We start from the raw sequence: 19,915 nt of genomic DNA, 5'->3' as shown, positions 1-19,915 counted from the left end.
GAACTCTGTTCTACTGACTTCCCCTCTTTTTCTGTCTTCTCTTATTTCTTTTTCTCTGGGGCCGCTTCTAGCTCAATTCTTTCTAATTCTAGTTCTTGAGAAATAAGCTCAGAGAAGTTGTTATGTTTGAATCTGACCACTTGTAATCTGATACTGGGCTTCAAGCTGGTTTCAAGCCTCTTACATCTCTCCCTGCTGGTAGCAAGTAGACTTACTGCATAATGGCTCAGGCGAGAAAATTTCCTTTCATATTCAGCCACCGATCTACTCCCCTGTTTCAGACTTAGGAACTCTTGCAGCTTCTGGTCCACATAAGCATCAGGGACATATTTTTGTCTGAACTCCCATAGAAAGTCATTCCATGTTAGCACTGAAGGTTCTACCAAACTATGGGGAATGATTTTCCACCAGTCATATGCATTCCCCTGTAGCAGAGACACTGAATATTCAAACCTGAGCTCCTCTGTACAATGTAGCTTCTTGAACACCCTATCCATTCTCTCTAACCACTGTTCTGCCTTTAGAGGATCTACTGTCCCCTTGAACTCAGTAGCCCCATATTTCATCAATTTGTCATATTGCCTAACAGAAGACTGTGGTTGTACCACTGGTTTCTGTAGTGGGACTTGAGTAGGCACATTACCAGCCATCTGTTGGAACAGTGCAGCCATCTGCTGAGCGAACTGAGCAGGAAACTGCGGTATTGAGGGTGCTAGTGCGGCTGATCCACAGAAATTGTGTAGGGCTGGGGCATCCCCTTGTACCTCTGCCTCTATAATTTGATCGACTGAACGATCACCCTCTTCCATAGTCAATGCGAGGATCTTAGACCTCCTGAACAAATAACACAAGGAGATTTTCTCCTGTTAGTGCATATTTATAATGTAATGTACTGTATGTATCAAACAATGACATTGAGCATTTGTACTATGAAGAAAGAATATTCAAATTATAGGTGAAAATAGAATTTTAAAAACTAGCTCTGATACCACTTAAACATGTCACACCCTACCCCTTCGTAAGGCATAACATGATTCCGTAGTATACCTAATGAATTACCAACTTCGTCTACTGATAACCCATTAAATACACTATAAGGGATTTTAAATCTTTTCTTAATTCTTTTTACAGTGGTGAGCACTATTTACAGGTGTTAAAAATTTTTTTGAACTGAAGTGAATCAGCTAACACATTTGAAGAATTAATAATTTCTACAAAAATTTTGGCAGAGTGCCATCTGTATTTTGAATAAAGCAGTTCTTCAAAAACCTATAAAAAAACACTTCCTATATTTTGTTCAATCCCCAAACTCCAATATTGAATCAACACAATATGTTTCTCAACATTTGCCAACTCAAATCCATAATAATTTTCCAGTGTTTTGAAAAGCTAAGATAAAAGAAATATATCACAAATTTTACAAACCAAAATAATTTACATATTTAGTTTACAACTTTAATGTACAATTTTAATTTACAACTGCTCAAAACCAAGAACACTATATACATACAGTGAACATACATTACAATGCAAAATGCAAAATATGGTATACTCAAAATACCTGATAATCTCTCAATGTAGCACAAGTAGCCTAGTCTGCTGCCCTGTCAGTCTGTCTACCTGCGACAGCAATGAAAAGCTATCGCTGAGCCATTGTCTCAGTGGTGCGTAACATTAATAGAATGCAACTTTAAATCACAAATCCTAAGTCGTATAAATAGTGGATACTTAAAACCATAGTGAAATTCAAAGACAGTGAATGTCATAAAGAATTTAAACTCCATTTCACAATATCACAATAAATAATAATAAATCACACACACAGCTTAATCATGTTGCCAAAGTTCGATTCATCCCAAAAGCCGATGGCTAGTGAGGAATTCAATTCATCCCAAAAGCCGATGGCTAGTGAAGAATAACATAGCTAGCTAGCAATAATATGAGCATTCATTCTATTCGTCCTCAACAGGCACACACCTCAACACTTCAGCCAAAGAAGGAATTCAATTCATCCCACTAGACAAGCTAGCGAGGAATTCAATTAATATACATGATAGCTGTGGTTTCAAACCATTTACAATGCTTTTCAATCAATAAGTATCCATTAAATATCATTCAAACAATTTTTCATAATTTAAAACAGTAATATACAAATAGTCATAATTTATTTCAATTGAAAATTCAAAAGAAATAACTGTTGTGCACAAACCTCTGATAACTGTCTCTTGCCTCTGACTTAGTGTTTCCTTCCCTTCCCTGAGTCTTTGCTAGCTGAAACACACAATTTGAAGTGTTTCAGTACTCATTTAAACCGTCTCTAACAATAAGGCTTAATACTTAATTTATTGAATTCTATTATTTCTTTAGTCAACTTAAGATGTTGACCCTCGATGCAGTCTAGGTGAATTAGGTTTTAATATTACCAATGTGTCATATTTAATAGCCTTTTAGTGTTGGTACATGTTACCCAATTCATTTTCATGTATATTGCATTTTATTGCAATTTGTCAGATTTTGGTATACTAATTTGACCTAATCGAATGACCTAGTTCCCTAGGTTTTCGAGTTTCGGTCCAAACTACAAAATTGTAGGTATATGTCTTGTTGCACGCGAGGCAAAATTTCAGGTCATTCTGAGTTGTGTAGACCAAGTTATGGTCAATTTACCAATGCTAGACAAAATTTACCAAGATGGTAGGTTTAGGTCATTTTTAGGTCACTTTTGGTTCCGCCAGTTTTTGGACCTGAACTTGCTCAAGCTATTTGGATTGGTTTTGGCCATTTCTGGGCTTTGGTGTCTTCATAAGAATTGTAGATATGTGTCTAAACAATTCATGGTAAAAATTTCAGGTCAATTGGACTTATTTTGAGTAAGTTATGGCCAAAAAACTAACTGCTACCCAAATGGTCAATTTTCAGGTTTTCAAAGCACTAATCCGGATTTGGTCATTTTTCAATTCACCTTCTAAGCAGAATTTGTTAGTAGTATGCCCTAGAGCATATCATTTAGTATGTATCTTGTACATATTTTTATTAATAAAAGGCATTTCCACTTTTCCGTTTACATAATTTATTTATGTGTAATAGAAAAGGTCTATTAATATTTTGTTAGAAATATTATTCTTAAGTTGCTAAGAATATGAGTGACAATATTTCTAGCACAAAGTACCATAAATGGGTTCACAATCGAGGATACTTCATAATAAGGGCGTGACTTACTGTGACACCCCTTACCCGACTACAGTGTAGCCGAGCAAGTTATGCCACTCAGTGTGTCGGAGCACTCTATTTTATCTTAATTCATTTTTATCGTAGTTTTGAATATAACTTGTGAAATATAATTCATTTATTGAAATTGTAATTTATTTGAGGTTCCGAAAATTTTAAAGAAAATCCGGCGGAGTACCAGCTAAAAATGGAGAAAACAGTTCTTCGGAATCTGTGAAAAACATTTCTAATAATCATATTCATCTATTCACAAACTCCAATATCAAAATCTCAATATTTTTCAACCATTCGTTTCTCAATCATTCATCACATTTGATAGTCATGTAACAGTCACAGATCAATATTCACTTTTCCATTTACAAACACAATTTTGCATTATTTACATGAAAATCAAAATACATTACATAAGTTTCATTTACACAAAGGAAAATAAAAATCAATTACAAAATACCAAAATGAAGCCTAGTGTCCTACCAATGCACTGTAGACGGTGAGGTGACACGGACACTATGCAGAACTGTGAACTGCCTTGCCGAATCTGTGGTCTACTGGGCCCTCTGTCCAAATCTTCAGTACCTACGTGTTGCAAAAGCGACGTGCTAAGCATAAAGCTTAGTGGTGCCAATAATACAAGAAAATATAATATGAAAATAAAAATAATAATTTTCTTGCTATTGTGTTCATAAGAGATGAATAATTACTAACTTATTGTTTAGTCGAGGGCTAATCATGTTTTAGGATATTAACTTCTTCATGCATTTCGTTAATTATTTTCTTCATGATCTTAAGCTTCTTTGTATTTTTGTAATTATTCCTGATACTTAATTTTCGTATTTTCTTTAATAATCTGTTCAATCACAGTTATACTTTTCCATGCCCAAGTAACCTATACTGGACGACTGGACTAGATAATGGGTCGTTGGCACTGGACACCGTGGTGCCTCGAGCCGTCATACCATGGGACGCAGAACGTCAACCATGTATGCAGTCAGTATGGCTAAAAAGCCATGATATCACATAATCGGGCATAAAAGCCATGAATACGGGCATAAAAGCCATGAATATGGCATAAAGCCATGAACACAGGCATAAAGCCTTTCGCAGTACTGCTAAAACAATACCCTATTGGCATACCAAACAATCCAAACCAATCACATTAGGCCTACTAGGGCATTTTGCATTTTTAAGTTTCACATTTTTGAATTTCAAATTTTGGTGTCACTATTCACTTCATTAGTCAAACAAAAAGTTGACTTTTGCATAGAAAGTAGGTACATTGGCTTTGGAACTTCAAACATACCACATTTTTTATTTAAAACTTGTTGGAAGTGATCACCATTACCATTTCTAGGCTTAAACCAAGGGAAACAAAATTTTCAGTTTTTGAAGCTTAACTTCACTATTCCATTAAGCACTGTTACAGTGGGAATTTGAGGAAATGGTAAACATGAAAGTTGTTTCTTATTTTGCCTAGTTGAATTTCCTTTTTTGAATCACTCCATTTGGAGTTTTGTAGCTCAAGTTATGGCCAAAATAAATTTACTGTTCACGTGTACTGTTCATGCTGCAATTTTGGATTTTGGCAGATTTTGGTCCAACTTTGGTCAGTAGTTTGATCAAGTTAAGTTCATAATTTGGTCTAACTTTCTTCATATGAAATGTTCTACCATGCCTTAGGTTTCCATCGGTTCAAGAATCGCCTAAATCCAAGTTTTTTAGAGAGAGTTATAGTCCTCCAAACATTACTGCTCAAATAAAAATCTGCAGAGTTGCAGGTTTGATAACTCAACTTTGCCCAATAATTTGAATGGGTTAATGGCATAATTTGGGATGAAAGTTGTTTGTCTATATCCTATCTTGTTGCTGTAAAAATTTCAGGTCAATTGACCATTTCTACAGTGAGTTATGGCCAAATGAACACTGTTCATTTGGTCATTTCTGCAGGTGCTGTTGCAGGGTATCCGGATTGAGGCCAACTTTTGGTCCTCTTGCTTTGGTCTTTTGGGCATGGTTTCTTCAGAAAAAATGTGCCATTATAAGCCTAGTTTCATGTCCAATTGGCCAAACAACAATTGGACCTACACAGCCAAAGTTATGGCTGTCTAAGTGGGCTGCAATCTCAGCCTCAATTCTGCTGTATTTAGGCAGCCTTCCATTTCAGTTTTGCCATGCATTAACTCACTTCAAATTATGATTAAATTGCCTTAAATGGTCACTAATTGACCATTAGAATGTCCTTTAACAATTTCATAAGCCAAGTCCACATTTTACTCCTAAACCCTAGCTCAAAGTCATGGTTTTCACAAATTTCTTTAATTAAGTCTTTCATTCTTTGTATAAATATATGTATACACTTTGAACATAATCTCTAATTCACTCTAAGTCCATTAATACAATCAAATTCATTCCTTCCTAGGGCTGCCGAAAATTCATATGGTCCATATACATAGATTCTATTCATTTAATTCATAAAACCTTACTCACTTTAAGTCTTTAACATGAATTAAAAGAGATTTAAGTGTAAATAGGCACTAACCTTGAATAGGGCAGAATTTCAAACTACCCAAACTCCTTCTTTCTTCTTCTTTTGGCTGCCTAGAGGTTACTCAAGTTGCTAGGTTAATTTTTTGTGAAGCTAGGTTATGATTTTGTTGGGTAGAAATGGGTGAATCAAGCTTTGAAAAGCTTGAATATACTTAGCTATGGAAGAAGAGGTTCACGTCCAAATGAAGAAGAAGAACCAGAAAATTTGTTTCTTCATTTGTCATTTTTCTCTTTTTAATTTGGCTTGTTGGGTTGTGATTGGTGGAAGCCTTCCAAATGACATCATCTGATGTCATATTTAGGTTTTTCTTTCATTTTCTTTTCTTATTTTCTCTACTCATTTTCACTTTAAATTTTAGTAATATTTATTCATATTTTATGCCATATTAATTATTTACTTAACTGGACAAGTCGGCCAAAAATCACTTCTGAAGGCGAAATGACCAAAATGCCCTCCATTTGGCTTAACGGGTCAAAATTGGCTGTATCAATTGAAAAATTTTTCTAAATATTTTCTTGGCATTCTAATGCCATGGGAACCTCAATAACCTTCTCTGGAGTCCCAAAAATTATTTTATCAATTTTTTTCTGGGTCTAGGGCTCTTCTTTGCGAGAACCGCAACTTACCTCTGGTTACCCATCGCTTGAGCACCGGCTCATTTAACTTGGTTGTATTTTATTTCTAAAATTTTTTCTAAATTTTTCTTATTAATATTTGAGTTAATTATGGTTCCTGACTTTAGTTTAAATATTTTTCTGGACGTTCTAGCTGTCCGGACCGACACCGGTCACCGGAACAGTAGAATGTACGGAGTTGCTACCGGAAGGGTGTTACACTTATCCAGAAAGATTATATTCATGTTTGTGCCTAAGTTATTTATATGAGATATAAATAAGATGGAATGGTGAGTCTCATGCCATATGACAAACATGATAGGCACTTATAAATGATAAGTAGGCCGAACCAGTGACACTTATGACAAGCACATGGAGTTTACTCTTGTCAATGTTTTGTCATAAATCATATCAGTGCATATAATCTTTAGACCTGAGATAGCACAGTTATCTTGTATATAGGTAGTTTGAGTTTGATACTGCTTTCATACTTGTACTATGTATGGGTATATGGGCATGTGTTGGCTCCTACTAGTTATATATGGAGGTAGGTGTTGATGAAGATGGAATCTGTTCCTCTAAGTAAAAAGATATAAAATCCTATGTTCATTTAATTGTTCTTGATGTTTCAAGTTCCTGGCCAGGACAGATAGATTTATTCAGAAAAGAGTTTCTGATGAGAAAATCTTTTTAATCAAGAACTGGAATTAAAAGAGAACATAATATTCATAGCAAATGGAGTTTGACATAAACCATGACTCCAGCTTGAGTTGGGATTTTGTAGCAAAGAGATTCTAGTGCATGGTAACATATGATTATAGGTTCATTTAAGGTAAACCTTATTACTAATTGGGTGGCCATGGCATGCTATGCTAGGTGTTAACCATGGTCTATGAGGTTCATAAAATGATTTAGAGAAATTATTTATGGTAAGAAAGAGTTCTGATGATATTAAGAGTTGATATCATGTCTCATTGCCGATTAGTGATGAGCCTAGTAAGTCACACACATACACAAGTTATCACCTATTTAAATATGATTTAATTAATTAATTAAAGAGTTTAATTGATTAATTAAATAGGTTTGCTTTGCAATTAAATTGCAAAGTCCCTAGCATGACTTGAAACCAAATCTAGATTATTGGATGTGCAGTATAAATTAAATTTATATTTAAAGTGTTTAAATATGAATTTAATTAATGAGAAATTAATTAATAGATATTAATTAATTAATTAATTTATATTTGATATAAATTAATTAAAAGAAGAAAAATAATTATTTTGGGTTAAGAACTCAAAATTAAGATACAGGGGCATTTTGGTCATTTCACAGTGTGACACGTGGCACCATGAGATGATGACACATGGGATTACACATAAGCTTGCCAAATGTTTTTTAATCATGTAAGATGATTAAAATCAAGATTAAATGTAGGTTTGACACTTGGCACAATGTGATTGGGTCACTTAAACTTTGAGCTAATCAAAGGGTGACATGTGATAAGGGTTTAATGTGTTAACCTAGCTATTTAAGTGTGGTTATGAAAAGAAAAAGCAACCAGAAGCCACTCCTCTCTTTTGTCACGCCACTTTGAGGCTTTTCATCTATTCTTCTTCATCTCTCATCAATTCAAAGAGATTAGCCATCAATCTCTTGAATTAAGAACACTATAAATTGTTTCTAGTGTCCTGTTTACATCTCTAATCTCTTAAAAGGCAGAACTTGAATTTCTAATTAATAGAAAAAGCTTTAGAAGCTGTTCAAGGGCTGCCATAGGTGTTCATGGTGTGGACAAGCTAGAGGGACAACATCTGGTGTCCTGAAGACGAATCTCAAAAGCGCAGACACGCTACAGTGCATCAAGAGGTTAGTGTAATCGTTCTTGATTTAATCTATGATTCTAAAATTAATCTGATTAATTTTAAAATCTTAAATGGCAAATACAGATCCAAAAACATATTAAAATAGTTTTAATATGTTGTTTATCATTGAAATCAAATAGATAAAAATAAATCTTGCATGATGCATGTGACCCTAGGTGAAAATTTTTGAATTCAATGGTATAAACTTGTGTTTTTCACGCTTCCGTTCCTTCAGAATTTCGGTAAGCTTCCTTCGTGAAAGTTGGCACATTTTGTGCCTAGTTTCACCTCCAATTGGTCTCATACCAATTGGAGCCACACACTTAAGGTTCTAAGCCAAAACCTACACTGCCCTATTGCACATTGTTCATCCTTTACCAATTACACATCATATGCTTACCAAGTCACTCTTCCATGCCAATTCTGGTTTGTACCACAACATAAACACATTTAGCAATACATTTTTGGTCATTTTGGCAGCTTAAAACCATTCTCATTATGCACATTATAACCCAGAATTTTCCAAGTCCAATTACAATAATCAAACACATGAATGCACCTCATTTACATGTCCAATTTCAAACCTTTATACACATACATGCTGCCATCCATTATAATATAATTTAGCAATATAATTCCATAAACCAAACCATGAAACAACACATTTTGATCTTCTTCATAAGGCTGCCACAAGTTTACACATATCCATCAATTGCCATTTTCACCTTTTAACCTTCTAAATCATACCTTACACATGGAATTCAAGTACAATACAATCAAACATTTAAATCATCATTCAAACCACTATTTACATGCAAGTACAAACTATTCTTATTAAAATTCCATGGCTGCCAAAATGTACCTCTCCATTAACTCATCATACTTGAAAAATCCTTCCATAAATCAACTACCCATAATACCCATTCAAAGTTTAATGAAAAAATAATTAAAAAAACATACTTACTGTGACACCCCTTACCCGACTACAGTGTAGCTGAGCAAGTTATGCCATTCAGTGTGCCGGAGCACTCTATTTTATCTTAATTCATTTTTATCGTACTTTTGAATATAACTTGTAAAAATATAATTCATTTATTGAAATTGTAATTTATTTGAGGTTCCGAAAATTTTAAAGAAAATCCGGTGTAGTACCGGCTAAAAATGGAGAAAACAGTTCTTCGGAACCTGTGAAAAACACTTCTAATAATCATATTCATCTATTCGCAAACTCCAATATCAAAATCTCAATATTTTTCAACCATTCGTTTCTCAATCATTCATCACATTTGATAGTCATGTAACAGTCACAGATCAATATTCACTTTTCCATTTACAAACACAATTTTGCGTTGTTTACATGAAAATCAAAATATATTACATAAGTTTCATTTACACAAAGGAAAATAAAAATCAATTACAAAATACCAAAATGAAGCCTAGTGTCCTACCAATGCACTGTAGACGGTGAGGTGACACGGACACTATGCAGAACTGTGAACTGCCTTACCGAATCTGTGGTCTACTGGGCCCTCTGTCCAAATCTTCAGTACCTACGCGTTGCAAAAGCGACGCGCTAAGCATAAAGCTTAGTGGTGCCAATAATACAAGAAAATATATTATGCAAATAAAAATAATAATTTCCTTGCTATTGTGTTCATAAGAAATGAGTAATTACTAACTTATTGTTTAGTCGAGGGCTAATCATGTTTTATGATATTAACTTCTTCATGCATTTCGTTAATTATTTTTTTCTTCATGATCTTGAGCTTCCTTGTATTTTTGTAATCATTCCTGATACTTAATTTTCGTATTTTCTTTAATAATCAGTTCACAGTTATATTTTTCCATTCATTTGGTTGCCCAAGTAACCTATACTGGATGACTGGACTGGATAACGGGTCGTTGGCACTGGGCACCGCGGTGCCTCGGGCCGTTATACCATGGGACGCAGAACGTCAACCACGTATGCAGTCAATATAGCTAAAAGCTATGATATCACATAATCGGGCATAAAAGCCATGAATACGGGCATAAAAGCCATGGATACGGGCATAAAGCCATGAATACAGGCACAAAGCCTTTCCTTTCGCAGTACTGCTAAAACAATACCCTACTGGCATGCCAAACTATCCAAACCAATCTAGTTAGGTATACTAGGGCATTTGATACTTTTAAATTTTTCAAATTTTGAATTTCAAGTTTTGGTGTCACTATTCACCTCATTGGTCAACAAAAATGTTGACTTTTGGATAGAAAATAGGTGTATTGGTTTTAACACCCCAAACATACCACATTTTGTATTTAAAACTTGTTGGAATTGATTACTATTACCATTTATAAGTTTAAACCAAGGGAAGCAGAATTTTCAATTTGTGAAACTTAACTTTACTGTTCCATTAAGCACTGTTGCAGTGGGAATTTGAAGAAATGGCAAACATGAAAGTTGTTCCTTATTTTGTCTAGTTGAATTTCCTTTTTTGAATCACTCCATTTGGAGTTTTGTAGCTCTAGATATGGTCCAAAAACCAAAGCTGGCCGGATTTCCATTCTGCAGAAATTACAATATCTACAGTAACATGAACAGTGACTGCCACTGCCATTTGGGTTAGGTTCTGGTCATAATTTGGGGTAGGTTTCTTCATGAAAGTTGTTTTTCTATGTCTTAAATTGTTGCTGTAAAAATTTCAGGTCAATTGACCTTATCTACATTGAGTTATGGCCAAATGAACAGTTACTGTTCATTTGGTCATTCTGCAGTCTTTGTGCAGGTATCGGATTGGGGCCAACTTTTGGTCCACTTGCTTTGGTCTTTTGGGCATGGTTTCTTCAGCAAAAATGTGACATTATAATCCTAGTTTCATGTCCAATTGGCCAAACACCAATTGGACCAACACAGCCAAAGATATGGCTGTCCAAGTGGACTGAAATTTCAGTTACCCTGCTGCTGTCTTTAGGCAGCCTACACATTCACTTTGCCATGCATTAACTCACTTCAAATTATGATTAACTTGCCTTAAATGGTAACTAATTGACCACTAGAATGTCCATTAATCAATTCAAATGCCAAGTCCAATTTTCACCCTTAAAACCCTAATTCCCATTATGAATTTTCACAACTTACCTTAATTAACTACTAGTTCATTATCCTTATATTTATACACTTTAAACATGGTTTCTAGTTCACTCCAAGTCCATCACAAACACTCAATCCTATTCTTTCCTTAGGGCAGCCGAAATCCATGGCATACATACCCATAAGTTTCATTCATTTAATCCACAATTTCATACTCATTTTTAAGTCCTTAACATGGAACAAGAGATATACATGCATAATTAAGCACTAACCTCTTTGCTCAACTTATTGAGCTTGTGAAAACTCTAGAATTTCTCCTCTTTGTGGCTGCCTAGAGTTGCCTTGTGATGTGGGGACAAGTTTTAGTGAAGGTGACTTAGGGTTTAGTAGTGGAATTTCATGGGAAATGGAAAAAATTAAAGGAAACTTTCATGGAGGGTTATGGAAAAGGGGAGGTTACGTTTTGGTTGAAGAAGAAGAAGAAGATGACCAGAATTTTTGGTCTCCTTTGGTCTCTTTTATTAGTTAATTAAAGGGTTATTTAATTGTGATTGGGGGAAGCTTTTTAAATGACATCACAATATGTCATATTTGGCATTTTATTGCATTTTCTTTTTTTTTCTTTTCTACTAACTTTCAATTAATTTTTCATCAATATTAATTTATATTTTACGTCATAATAATTATTTACTCAACTGAACAAGTCGGCCAAAAATCGTCTCTGAAGGCGAAATGACCAAAATGCCCTCCGTTTGGCTTAACGGGTCAAAATTGTCTGTACCGATTGTAAAATTTTTCTAAATATTTTCTTGGCATTCTAATGCCATAGGAACCTCAATGACCCTTCTCTGGAGTGCCAAAAATTATTTTATGAATTTTTTCCCGGGTCTAGGGCTCCTCGTTGCGAGAACCGCAACTTCCCTCTGGGTTACCCATCGCTTGGGCACCGGCTCATTTGACTTGGTTGTATTTTATTTCTAAAATTTTTCCTAAATTTTTCTTATTAATATTTGAGTTAATTTTGGTTCTTGACTTTAGTTTAAATATTTTTCCGGACGTTCTAGCTGTCCGGACCGACACCAGTCACCGGAACAGTAGAATGTACGGAGTTGCTACCGGGAGGGTGTTACAACTCTTCCCCTCTAATTTAAATTTCGTCCTCGAAATTTACCTGACTTATGTAATCGGGGAGTTGCTACCTTCTTGTTTCTTCACTTCCTTGTATCGCCTCATCGATTATGCAGGTTTGGCTCTTCCTGAGCTTCCATAGCATATACTTGTGGTGCCACCCTGACTTCGGGCTTTTCAACTGTCTCAGAAACAATCTTCTGTGAAATGTCAGTCATTTCTGCTCTACCCGATCTTTTACCCCTTTGAACTATAGGGAAAGGTCTATCAACTTGTACCGTAGCTATTGAACCACTCCTCTGAGGGCAATATCTTATGAAATGATCCGTAGCCCCACACTTGAAACACTCTCCAGTTAACAATCGACACTCCCCTCTGTGTCTTCTACCACAATGCATACATTCAGGCACTGGGGTTGATCCCCTTGTTATTGTGCCCGGGGAACTAGCTATAGATATTCCAATCTGGTTTCTGTGGCCCTGTGTCTGATCTTGTGAACTAGAACCCTTAAACTTCTTACTATCAGTTGGTATACTTGACTGTCCTGGTTCAAATTTCCTCTTACGCTGCCTATCTTTCCTATTTTGTTCATTTATTCTCACTTTCTCCACTTTTAATGTAGCTTCCACTAACTTGGCGAAGTCTGTGATCCCCAAGGCAGTGATCATGATCTTTATATTATCATTTAATCCCTCTTCAAATCTCTTACACCTTTCAGCTTCATTAGGGACTATCTCCCTTCCATAGCGGCTCAATCTTACGAATTCCTTCTCATACTCGGCCACTGACAACGCTCTCTGCCTCGAGTTAATAAACTCTTCTTCTCTCTTCTAGGTATACAGTACCCACATATTTCTTCTTAAATTCGGAGAGAAAGAAGTCCCATGTCACTATTTCTGACTGCACTTCACTGGACACAGTGTCCCACCATTCATATGCATCATCTTGCAGCAGAGATACAGCAAATTCCAAGTTTTGCTCTGGAGTGCAATGGAGTTGTTTTAGAATTCTGCCTGTTCTGTTCAACCAATTTTAGCCGCAGAATCATCTTCTCTCTTACCATAGAAGTCCACTGCTCCAAACTTTCTTAGCCTTTCCAGGTGTGATTTCTGCTGTGGAGCTGGTGGTGATGGTGGTGCTGGCATTACTCCGACCATTTGTCTAAAGAAATCGGCCATTTGCTGGAACATGGCCTGTGGAGGCTGAGCAGGCTCTGCTTGAGCTGGTGGAGTAGGTTCTCCCCTACCCCCAGTCTCAGCTGCTACAGGTGGAGCATGACTCTCCACTTCCTCCTCGACTGCTCTCTGTGATGAAGGGTCCATATCCTATTCAAAATAAAAAAGACAAACAGATCTGCATTAGTGTCACCTCGACTCCTACAAATGCAATGCATGGTATGGACTCAATCTAGGCCTAGAAACGCCTAAACCGTGCTCTGATACCACTAAATGTGACACCCCTTACCCGACTACAGTGTAGCCGAGCAAGTTATGCCACTCAGTGTGCCGGAGCACTCTATTTTATCTTAATTCATTTTTATCGTAGTTTTGATATAACTTATGAAATATAATTCATTTATTGAAATTGTAATTTATTTGAGGTTCCGAAAATTTCAAAGAAAATCCGGCGGAGTACTGGCTAAAAATGGAGAAAACAGTTCTTCGGAACCTGTGAAAAACACTTCTAATAATCATATTCATCTATTTGCAAACTCCAATATAAAAATCTCAATATTTTTCAACCATTCGTTTCTCAATCATTCATCACATTTGATAGTCATGTAACAGTCACAGATCAATATTCACTTTTCCATTTACAAACACAATTTTGCATTATTTACATGAAAATCAAAATACATTACATAAGTTTCATTTACACAAAGGAAAATAAAAATCAATTACAAAATACCAAAATGAAGCCTAGTGTCCTACCAATGCACTGTAGATGGTGAGGTGACACGGACACTATGCAGAACTGTAAACTGCCTTACCGAATCTGTGGTCTACTGGGCCCTCTGTCCAAATCTTCAGTACCTACGTGTAGCAAAAGCGACGCGCTAAGCATAAAGCTTAGTGGTGCCAATAATACAAGAAAATATAATATGCAAATAAAAATAATAATTTCCTTGCTATTGTGTTCATAAGAAACGAGTAATTACTAACTTATTGTTTAGTCGAGGGCTAATCATGTTTTTTGATATTAACTTCTTCATGCATTTCGTTAATTATTATTTTTTTTCATGATCTTGAGCTTCCTTGTATTTTTGTAATCATTCCTGATACTTAATTTTCATATTTTCTTTAATAATCAGTTCACAGTTATACTTTTCCATTCATTTGGTTGCCCAAGTAACCTATACTGGATGACTGGACTGGATAACGGGTCATTGGCACTGGGCACCGCGGTGCCTCGAGTCATCATACCATGGGACGCAGAACGTCAACCACGTATACAGTCAATATAGCTAAAAGCTATGATATCACATAATCGGGCATAAAAGCCATTGATACGGGCATAAAAGCCATTGATACGGACATAAAGCCATGAATACAGGCACAAAGCCTTTCCTTTCGCAGTACTGCTAAAACAATACCCTATTGGCATGCCAAACTATCCAAACCAATCTAGTTAGGTATACTAGGACATTTGATACTTTTAAATTTTTCAAATTTTGAATTTCAAGTTTTGGTGTCACTATTCACCTCATTGGTCAACAAAAATGTTGACTTTTGGATAGAAAATAGGTGTATTGGTTTTAACACCCCAAACATACCACATTTTGTATTTAAAACTTGTTGGAATTGATTACTATTACCATTTATAAGTTTAAACCAAGGGAAGCAGAATTTTCAGTTTGTGAAGCTTAACTTTACTGTTCCATTAAGCACTGTTGCAGTGGGAATTTGAAGAAATGGCAAACATGAAAGTTGTTCCTTATTTTGTCTGGTTGAATTTCCTTTTTTGAATCACTCCATTTGGAGTTTTGTAGCTCCAAATATGGTCCAAAAACCACACCTGGCCGGATTTCCATTCTGCAGAGATTACCATATCTACACTAACATGAACAGTGATTGCCACTGCCATTTGGGTTAGGTTCTGGTCATAAGTTTCTTCATGAAAGTTGTTTGCCTATGTCTTAAATTGTTGCTGTAAAAATTTCAGGTCAATTGACCTTATCTACAGTGAGTTATGGCCAAATGAACAGTTACTATTCATTTGGTCATTTCTGCAGGTGCTGTTGCAGGGTATCCGGATTGGGGCCAACTTTTGGTCCACTTGCTTTGGTCTTTTGGGCATGGTTTCTTCAGCAAAAATGTGCCATTATAAGCCTAGTTTCATGTCCAATTGGCCAAACACCAATTGGACCAACACAGCCAAAGATATGGCAGTCCAAGTGGACTGAAATTTCAGTCACCCTGCTACTGTCTTTAGGCAGCCTACACATTCACTTTGCCATGCATTAACTCACTTCAAATTATGATTAACTTGCCTTAAATGGTCACTAATTGACCACTAGAATGTCCATTAATCAATTCAAATGCCAAGTCCAATTTTCACCCTTAAAACCCTAATTCCCATTATGAATTTTCACAACTTACCTTAATTAACTACTAGTTCATTATCCTTATATTTATAAACTTTAAACATGGTTTCTAGTTCACTCCAAGTCCATCACAAACACTGAATCCTATTCTTTCCTTAGGGCAGCCGAAATCCATGGCATACATACCCATAAGTTTCATTCATTTAATCCACAATTTCATACTCATTTTTAAGTCCTTAACATGGAACAAGAGATATACATGCATAATTAAGCACTAACCTCTTTGCTCAACTTATTGAGCTTGTGAAAACTCTAGAATTTCTCCTCTTTGTGGCTGCCTAGAGTTGCCTTGTGATGTGGGGACAAGTTTTAGTGAAGGTGACCTAGGGTTTAGTAGTGGAATTTCATGGGAAATGGAAGAAATTAAAGGAAACTTTCATGGAGGGTTATGGAAAAGGGGAGGTCACGTTTTGGCTGAAGAAGAAGAAGAAGATGACCAGAATTTTTTGTCTCCTTTGGTCTCTTTTATTAGTTAATTAAAGGGTTGTTTAATTGTGATTGGAGGAAGCTTTTTAAATGACATCACAATATGTCATATTTGGCATTTTATTGCATTTTCTTTTCTTTTCTTTTCTACTAACTTTCAATTAATTTTTCATCAATATTAATTCATATTTTATGTCATAATAATTATTTACTCAACTGGACAAGTCGGCCAAAAATCGTCTCTGAAGGCGAAATGACCAAAATGCCCTCCGTTTGGCTTAACGGGTCAAAATTGTCTGTACCGATTGTAAAATTTTTCTAAATATTTTCTTGGCATTCTAATGCCATAGGAACCTCAATGAACCTTCTCTGGAGTCCCAAAAATTATTTTATGAATTTTTTCCCGGGTCTAGGGCTCCTCGTTGCGAGAACCGCAACTTCCCTCTGGGTTACCCATCGCTTGGGCACCGGCTCATTTGACTTGGTTGTATTTTATTTCTAAAATTTTTCCTAAATTTTTCTTATTAATGTTTGAGCTAATTTTGGTTCTTGACTTTAGTTTAAATATTTTTCCGGATGTTCTAGCTGTCCAGACCGACACCGGTCACCGGAACAGTAGAATGTACGGAGTTGCTACCGGGAGGGTGTTACACTTACCACTTTTGAAATTCTTCAAAACCTCACTAAAACTTAATTCTCTTGCTGCCTATCTACTGTCCAAGTTGTGTAGAACAACTTTAGTGAAGAAATCAAGTGGAAAAGGGGCTTACTTCATGCTTGCATGGAGCTTGGAAAAGATTCGGCCATGGAGGTTTCTCTTCCTCTTGGTTTCGGCTAGTTTTGGCAAGATGAGGAAGATGAAGTTAGTTTCTGCCACAATATGTTTAGTGGTCCACTTAAGTGGAGTTAATGGAGCACCATTAAACATTTTAATGTTTATTTATTCTAAAGTTTCCAAATTCTCACATTTAACTCCTATATTTTGCTATTTAAATTATGTACCACCAATTTAATTTTTCATGACATTTTCCAAGTGTGATATCATTTATTTTTAATGGACATTTAGGTCAAAAGACAACTTGGGGTGTCAAATGACGATAATACCCCTGTTCGGGTTATATTCCCGATTTTTCAGTAACACAGAGTTTTGTCATTTTCTCGATTTCTCATTTTTCTTTGTACTAATTAATTAATTTTTCTTTGATATTTCTAATGATATTTATGCTTCAATAGATATTTATTTAAGTCTTAAAAATACTTTTCAGGGTTTCCCGCAGTCTAGGGCTAGTCAACGGTCCACGCCGTAACTTCCCGGTGCGGTCACCCATTGCTATGGTTCTCGGCTCGTTTAACTTAGTTACCTTTCATTGCTATTATTTTTCCTTTGTTTTTCTTGTATTTTCTTTTCTTGTATTTCATTATTTTATGTCTCCTCACCCATAACTAAGTATAGTTCTAGGCATTCTAGCTGTCCGGACAACACTGGTCTCCAGAACAGTAGAATGCACTACCGAACATAGAGGTGTTACAATTCTGGAAATAAATATGTTGGTTCTGGTTATATGAATGATGGTCCTTATTGTTTGGATAATAATGACAAACACAAAATGAATGCAAGTGATATGAATGAATGCAATGCCATGGTGAAAATCAACTAAAGTTCAAAATATATTTGGAACTTAAGGTTATGTCATGTTGTAGAAGATAGGATTGCAAAATTGGAGAAAATGGGGATTCTATCCTCATTGGTCTCTGAGCCTACTCCAACTTGTGAATCTTGCCTTCAGGGCAAAATGACTAGATCACCCTTTGTTAGACAAGGGCTAAGGGCTGAAAATATTTTGGAGCTAATACATAGTGATGTATGTGGTCCATTTAAGGAAATGGCTAGAGGCGGTTTTCATTACTTTATTACCTTTACGGATGATAAATCAAGGTTTGGGTATTTGTATTTGATGAAATACAAACATGAATCCTTTGAAAAGTTCAAAGAATTTAAATCTGAAATAGAAAATCAAACAAGAAATAGTATTAAAGCTCTTCGATCAGATTGTGGAGGTGAATATTTGAGTACTGAATTTGATGAATACTTGAGAGAACACGGCATTGTTTCCCAGTTGACTCCTCCAGGAACACTACAGCTGAATGGTGTATCTGAGAGGAGAAATCATACCCTATTGGATATGGTACGTAGCATGATGAGCTATACTGATATGCCAATCTCCTTTTGGGGATTTGCATTAGAATGAGCTTTGTATATTCTGAATAGGATTGCATCAAAATCAGTTTCTTCCACACCTTATGAGATATGGCATGGAAGAAAACCAACTCTTAAGCATGTTAAGATTTGGGGTTGTCCAGCTTATATCAAAAAGCTGAACACTGATAAATCAGAAACCAAATCAAAAAAGGGTCGATTTGTTGGATATCCAAAAGATAGTTTTGGATATTATTTTTATTAGCCTACTTCACAAAAAGTTGTGGTAAGTAGAGATGCCACATTTCTTGTACAACAGTTTGTTCAAGAAGGAGACAAAGGAAGGCAAATAGAGTTAGAATTGGAGAATTCTGACTAACCAACAGATCAGATGGATATAGATCCATCTAGTCAACCTACACCTATTGATGAAACATCTACAGTTATCCCTCGCAGAACAACCAGGGTATCTCACCCACTAGTGAGATATGGTTTCTTTCATGAAGAAGAACAAGAGTTGTATACTCATGAAGAAGTAGATCATGGAGATGATCCACTTGCTTATGAAGAAACTATATCAGATATAGACTCTTCAAAATGGATTGATGCTATGAAATTCGAGATTGATTCTATGTATAAGAATCAAGTTTGGGATCTTGTTGACCCACCTAAAGGTATTGTACCTATAGGGAACAAATGGGTTTTCAAGAAGAAAATTGGTTCTGATGGAAAGTTAGAGACCTATAAGGTAAGGCTAGTAGCGAAAGGGTTTTGCCAAAGGCAAGGAATCGATTATGAGGAGACTTTCTCACCTATTGCCATGCTTAAATCAATTAGGATTCTATTAGCAATAGCTACATACTATGATTATGAGATTTAGCAGATGGATGTCAAAACAGCTTTTCTCAATGGATACATTGAAGAAAACATTTTCATGGAACAATCTAGGGGTTTTGAATCCTAAGATGGTTCCAAGGTATGCAAGCTAAAGCGATCCATTTATGGGTTGAAGTAAGCTTCAAGGAGTTGGAACATCCGTTTTGATGAAGCCATTAAATCATTTGGTTTTATCAAACATGAGGATGAGCCATGTGTATATAAGAAGATTAGTGACAGTGCTATCACTTTCCTTGTCTTATATGTGGATGACATACTGTTGATGGGTAATGATACAAGTATGTTGACAACTGTAAAGGTATGGTTGTCAAATACATTCTCCATGAAAGACATAGGGGAGG

The sequence above is a fragment of the Hevea brasiliensis genome, chromosome 8, assembly GCF_030052815.1.
Source record: "Hevea brasiliensis isolate MT/VB/25A 57/8 chromosome 8, ASM3005281v1, whole genome shotgun sequence".
Taxonomy (NCBI): Eukaryota; Viridiplantae; Streptophyta; class Magnoliopsida; order Malpighiales; family Euphorbiaceae; genus Hevea; species Hevea brasiliensis.
Note: the sequence above shows the minus strand (reverse complement) of the source record.